The sequence below is a fragment of the Nelumbo lutea genome, chromosome 6 (genome assembly GCF_056320005.1).
Source record: "Nelumbo lutea isolate HS-2025 chromosome 6, American lotus-T2T, whole genome shotgun sequence".
Taxonomy (NCBI): Eukaryota; Viridiplantae; Streptophyta; class Magnoliopsida; order Proteales; family Nelumbonaceae; genus Nelumbo; species Nelumbo lutea.
In genome coordinates this window covers 52,357,719-52,363,718 of record NC_142689.1, presented here as the reverse complement: position 1 = coordinate 52,363,718, position 6,000 = coordinate 52,357,719, and the positions used below count along the sequence as shown (strand labels likewise).

General features: G+C 34.4%; 1 protein-coding gene and 1 long non-coding RNA gene across 9 annotated transcripts in view; one reads left to right on the top strand and one right to left on the bottom strand.

Moving 5' to 3' along the window:
- The first annotated feature begins 1,868 nt into the window (after positions 1-1,868).
- The window catches only part of EMB1417 (Pentatricopeptide repeat (PPR) superfamily protein), a 38,270-nt gene continuing 34,138 nt past the window's right edge, over positions 1,869-6,000 (top strand). For 5 of the 8 annotated variants that reach the window (XM_088950518.1, XM_088950513.1, XM_088950515.1 and 2 more), the window contains exon 1: positions 1,869-2,207. The gene's annotated coding sequence lies outside the window, so the exon portion shown is untranslated. The remainder of the gene's footprint in view (positions 2,208-6,000) is intronic. The other 3 variants (XM_088950519.1, XM_088950520.1, XM_088950516.1) reach the window with 3 other exon arrangements.
- The window catches only part of LOC148848894 (uncharacterized), a 37,410-nt gene continuing 34,883 nt past the window's right edge, over positions 3,474-6,000 (bottom strand). The window contains exon 3 of the long non-coding RNA XR_016100905.1: positions 3,474-3,884. This is a non-coding gene — a long non-coding RNA (uncharacterized LOC148848894). The remainder of the gene's footprint in view (positions 3,885-6,000) is intronic.

Here is a 6,000-nt window from a genome sequence, read left to right as displayed (position 1 = left end):
CATGGAGGTTGGGGCACTGTTTAAGTGGACAAGGAGGTCAGCAAATGGTCTAGACGACACCCTTGCAAAGCAAGGAACTTTCAGGGAAAACTTGTTCTGGGCTGTTCTGTAATCAAAAAGTACTTTTCTTGGGGTAAACACCCTTGGTTGGGTGGTGACAGTGTATTCTCTTAATTTGTCTAATGAAAGTTACCATTTTTTATCAAAAAAAAAAAAAAAAACTTTTGGAAGCCATAAATTTGCACTCTCATGTCCAATTGGGGTTATCTTTTTTTTATTAGTTTGAGTAACTTTTCAAGATCTACACGTCCCAAGGGCATTATGTGCCTTTCCTTAATACTTTTGCAAAGCAACCCCTTTTGGCCCCAAATTATAATTTTTAATATTTTTTATAAATAAAAAATTTAAAACGGAATTAGAAAAACATAAATAAATGCAACATAATACATATATTATATGTAATTTATGTAAAACATAATTATACTATTTATTGATTAAATATGTATTTTTACACACACAGTGTTGACGTAGAGTGCTTTGACTTGTTTGACCTTGACAGTTGAAATGGTGACCTGTGACCCGAAGGCAAAAGCGGGTCGGCTTTTGGGTCAGTTTTTAAAACATTGTTTATCATACTTAATATTGTTTAATATGCCAAATATATGATGTTAAAAACACTCCCATTTTTATTAATTTCTATATTTTTTGCATTTTATATATTTTTGAATTTTATTATTTAATTGTGGTAACATGGATTGGCCCATTTGACCCAAATGGTTTAATTTCATACCACCACCTAGATGAAAACACTATTTTTTCCAGAAATTATTAATTTGATATGTATGTATTTAATTATAGAATTTAATGATGAGAATAAACAAAGAAGCCTTAAATATATAATTCAATGAAGGTGAATGCAAATTAATACTTTAAATGTTGGATTTAAGGAGAGATAATTGAATGCATTGAATATCTTAAAATTAAGTATTTTCAACTCATTTAATGTCAATAATTAATTACCCTATTTGCCCTCATTTTTTTTTCAATAAATTTAAATATAGAGGGGTAAATTTTGTCATCACAAATTTTCATAAATATTCTTGAGGCTATTCGTACTTTTTAAAGTAGTATAGATTATAGATATAAATATATATAAATAAAGAATGTTAAAGGAAAAAACACAAAGTATGATGACTTTGTACTTTTTGTATTTTTTGTACTTTTTAAAAATAAAAAACATCCCAAACAAATATGTTCCAGTACTTTTCATACTTCCATACTTTTGAAAGTATAAAAAGTACTTTAAAAAATATGCCAAAACTTAAAACATTGCTATAAACCTAAACCTTTTATGCATTCTCCCCTTTCTTTATCAAACCAGGATTTTCTCCTCATAGATTGCATCTCATATCGACTTCACAACCCCATTTAAGGGTATAAACAGATGGAATTCAAACGGAATAAGACAATATCTGAATTGATTCGATCCAATGGATATTAAAAATTAATATTCGAATTCAAATTGGAATTCGACTAATTCATTAGTTTGGATAATTAATAAATATAAAATAAATATTTTATTTATATTAAATATATAAATTATTTATATAATTTAATTATTATATATATAAATTAGATAAAATATTAAAATATTATATATATTATATATAAAAATTAAATAATCGATCAACTATCAAATATTCGAATTCGATCTATTAAGATATTCGAATTATCCGAAATCGAATTTTCGAATACTGTTGCCCATCCCACCGTGTATTGAGATATGATCACAAATTACGGGAGATGTTCCCGATGTGCGGCCGAGACGCGTTGTGAGGTTGAGATGAGGAGAGCAGACGAGCAGATCCGGGCTCTCCCCGATCACTTATCCAGTCGGTTTTTCTCCCATTCTCTCCCTCTTCGTCTCTTTCTCATTGGTTCTCTCTCCCCCAACAAGATAGTACCGAAAAATCTACTGTTCACCATCGTCTTCCTCTCGACAGCGGCAACACAAACTCGGCAATGGCAGCAAACTGGATCTACTTCGGTGAACTCTTCGTCGGTCCATCAACTGTCCAGCAAAGCTAGAAGCCGCTACCGAAATACAGGTCATCTCCCCCATCTTAGCAGAAGGGAAAGATTCTGAAGCACCATTCCTCCATCCGAAGCAGCTGATCTCTCCATTCTCAGGCTATACTACAGACAAGGTAACGTCAATCCTCATCGGTGGTCCTGACTGTTTGTCTCATATTCTGTCTCTTTGGGGTATCCGAACACACTGCCTTACCAATCTCGCCTTGTTTTTCTTTCTAGCATGATCTTAGTACATGTTATGTTGAATATCGGTCATGGATGGATAAGTCCTGTGTCTCAAATCCTTCACTGTATGCTGTTATGATGAATGACTCGCTAGATTGGAAGACCATTCCCCTGAATCTCCCATGCCCTTACGTGAGGATACATATGAGCATACAAGTCCATATTTAATGACAAATTGTGATTATAGTCTCTGATTATTTGTGAAAACGGGTTTGACTTTTGCAATAAAAATATAGTGGGAATTAGGTAATATTAATGTTTATCTTCTTGAATTAGTAATTAATAAGTAATTTCTTTTGTTCTTTTTTCATGTCGTTGAATAGTTCTCACCATGTTTGCTAATGGGCTTAATTTTTTTAGAGTGTTTAAAAAAATTCCCGGCTAGTTTTTATTTTTTTAGATTCCTGAATGATTTCCATCTAGTGTTTAGAAATATCTTCCCTCTCATGCCATCAATAATGCCCTGTTTGGGGTTAGTGAATAGTTGTCCCTTCCCATGTATTTTAATTTTTCACATTCAGGGCTGTTAATCTTCCTTTATGATCATTCCTATCTTAGTTGTCTTTTATTATTCTTCAGCTTATCATAGAGTTATCTCTATTCGACTTGGCATGCATGTTTCTTATGTTAGTTAATTTGAACAATTAACATTAGTTATTCTATTTGGATTAGCTGAATTAATCTTGTCTTTTTAAATGTTTTGCACTTACGTCATCGAATAATATTGTTTTATGTGATTGGTTCTCGGGTATCAAGTAATTCCTTTTTTTTTTTTCTTTTTCTTGCTTAATTTTTCTTGTCAATGTTGGTTTGTTTCCTATTGGGTTAATTCTAGGTTGTTTGCTTTGACACCCCCCATGTGGGCCTCACCTATTGGACCCGGGAGAGGGGTGCATAACACCTTCCCTCTCTCATCCGAGTCTTACTCGGACTGGTTTAGCCAGTGTCTTGGGTTTGGAGTCACTATCAAACAAAAGTATTTCTGAAAGCCATTCTTGGAGTTCCCATCACCCCATTTCCTTCAAATGATGGGTGGTGACTCCAAATTCAGCCCAAGTGAGCCGTTTTCTGGCACCCACAAGTATCATAATTTGTTGAGAGTTACAACTAAATTAATTTTTATTACATGAATATACATAGTTGAATTATTTGTTTTTTTTAAGTAGTTATTATAATTTTTTATCACTAAAAAGACTTAATATTACATAAAACCATCAGAAGTACAAAAGTCCAATAAGAAAGATGGAGGCGCACCTCCCAATAAAAGTCCTGATCAAAAGACTTAGCCTCCCTTGCCATCACATGGGTAGGCATTGAAAGAGTTCTATTCACATACAAAAGACTAATATGTTTAAACGATTTTTTTAGAGATAAAATTTTGCCCACCATATCAAAACAACCCCAAAGAAGATCCACTTGGCGAGCATTCAGAGCATCCACTACCACAGAGCAAGCCAACTTGATAATTGTAGACAAAAAGACTCATTCTCGTGCAAACACCATAGCTCTCCAGACAGCAAAAAGCTCAGCATCCACAGAACCATCCTGAATCCAGCAGGGTTCACCTGAAGCAGCAATAAAACAACCATTAGGTTTTAAGTAAACAAAACCAAACAAGCCTTGATTTTGAGAAATGACTCCCCCATCACAGTGGAACTCACATTTGGGATATACCTGAAGAGAGTCAGAACTTACCCACCCCTGCTTTAGGGAATCCATACCTATACTTGACTTTGATTGAAGATTTAAACATTCCATAAAGGCAGATCTAATTTTGAAAAGTAACTCCCTAGATCAAATTGTTCATCATGAAAAATTAAATTATTCCATTACATCCAAATATAGCCAACCATGGCAGAAACTTCATCCTATCACTTTCAAGACTTAAATTATTCATCATATTTAAAACTAGACAATAGCAATCCTCATAGAACTGTACCCCAAGGAGAAGAAAACCAGACAGCTCTGGCTACTGGACACAAAAAGAACAAATGCGACAGAGTCTCAATAGAATTCTAACAAAAAACACAATAAAAGCACCTAGAAAAACCTCTAGAGCTCAGGATAGATCCAACAGAAACAAAATTTCTAAACACTTGCCAAAGGAACAAGTATACCAAGGCAAAAAGGTAATTTCCAAACCTTCCTAAGCAGCCTGTTAAGTTGAGAATCCAGTCTATAGGCTCAGCTTTCCCAAATAAAAAGGTAAACAGATTTAAGAGTCAACACACCAAATTTTGCCCCAGCCCATGAAAAAGTGATGATCCTGAAGAATAACAAAGATATGAGTATCCAATACATAACTAAGCCAGCAAGATCCTAGAACTTGAAGGATCTTATCTCTATCAAAAGACCCCTGACTGTCCATTAAATCTGTGAGATCTCTAAATTTTTGGTCTGTCTACAAGCTGGACTTGTTGGAGCCCTAAATTCATTATTAATTTTAAGCCAGGGAACACTCCAAAGATTGACACTATCATGAACAAAAACCTTACACCTAAGATAAGGAGCCAAGCAAGTTAAACAATTAGACAATGACCTCCAAACCTTAGAACTGCCAGATTTCAATCCGTCAGGAAAGAAATGATGAGCAGCCAAATATTTGGCTCTGAACAGTTTTACCCATAATCTATGATCACGATTCAAACAAACCCAGGCCAGACTGGACAGTTTAAATTAAAAAACCAGATTAACTTAAGATGCCTTGTGGAGACCAAGACCTCCCTAAGACCTAGGAGAACAAAGGAGGTCCCAGTTAGACCAAACAGAACCTCTATTAGCTTTACAAAATTTCCACCAAAAACTTCTCTGAATTTGATCAATTTGATCATTTATCTTCCTTGGCAGCTGAACCATAGACATGATATGATTAGGAATGGATTGTAGAGTGGATTTCAAAAAGAACCAATATACCTGCCTGGAAAGATTAGCCACTTTCCAATCATTTAGTTTAGACTAAAACTTATCCAACAAAAAGGAAAGGGATTCTTCTTCCATATTAAGAGAACACCTAAATACTTAACACAATGATCTATATTTCCCATTTTAAGCTGCTTACATAATGACTTCCTACTCTTATCATGAACATTCCGATTGAAATAAACACCCAACTTACTACAATTAATAGCTTGACAAGACATAGACTGTAATGGATTAATTGTGTCCAAAAAAATAGCTGTCTCCTCCCTAGAGGCCTTGAAAAAAAAAAATAAACATCATTTGCAAACAATAAATGGGAAATAGAAGGGGCTATCCTAGCAATCTTGATCCCATGAATCCAACCCAAAGCCTCCTCCTTTTCCAATAATCTAGAAAGAACTTCCATGCCTAGATAAACAAATAAGAGATAAAGGATCCCCCTACCTAAGCCTACAACGAGTTAATGCCCCTCAGCTGAACCATTAATCAAAACCGAATAAGAAACATTAGATATACAAAAATAAATCATTTACACCAAGTCTCAGAAAAGCCTAGAGCTTTCATAACAACAATAAGAAACTCCCACTCAAAACGATTCATCATATCCAACTTAACAGCCAAGTCCAGACCCCAATTTACACTTCCACATATAATGGAAGATGTCCTGGGCTATAATTACATTATCCATCAATTACCTCTTAGGAACAAAAGCATTCTGATAAGGAGAGACGCATTTTTCTAATGAAGGTTTAAGTCTGGCTG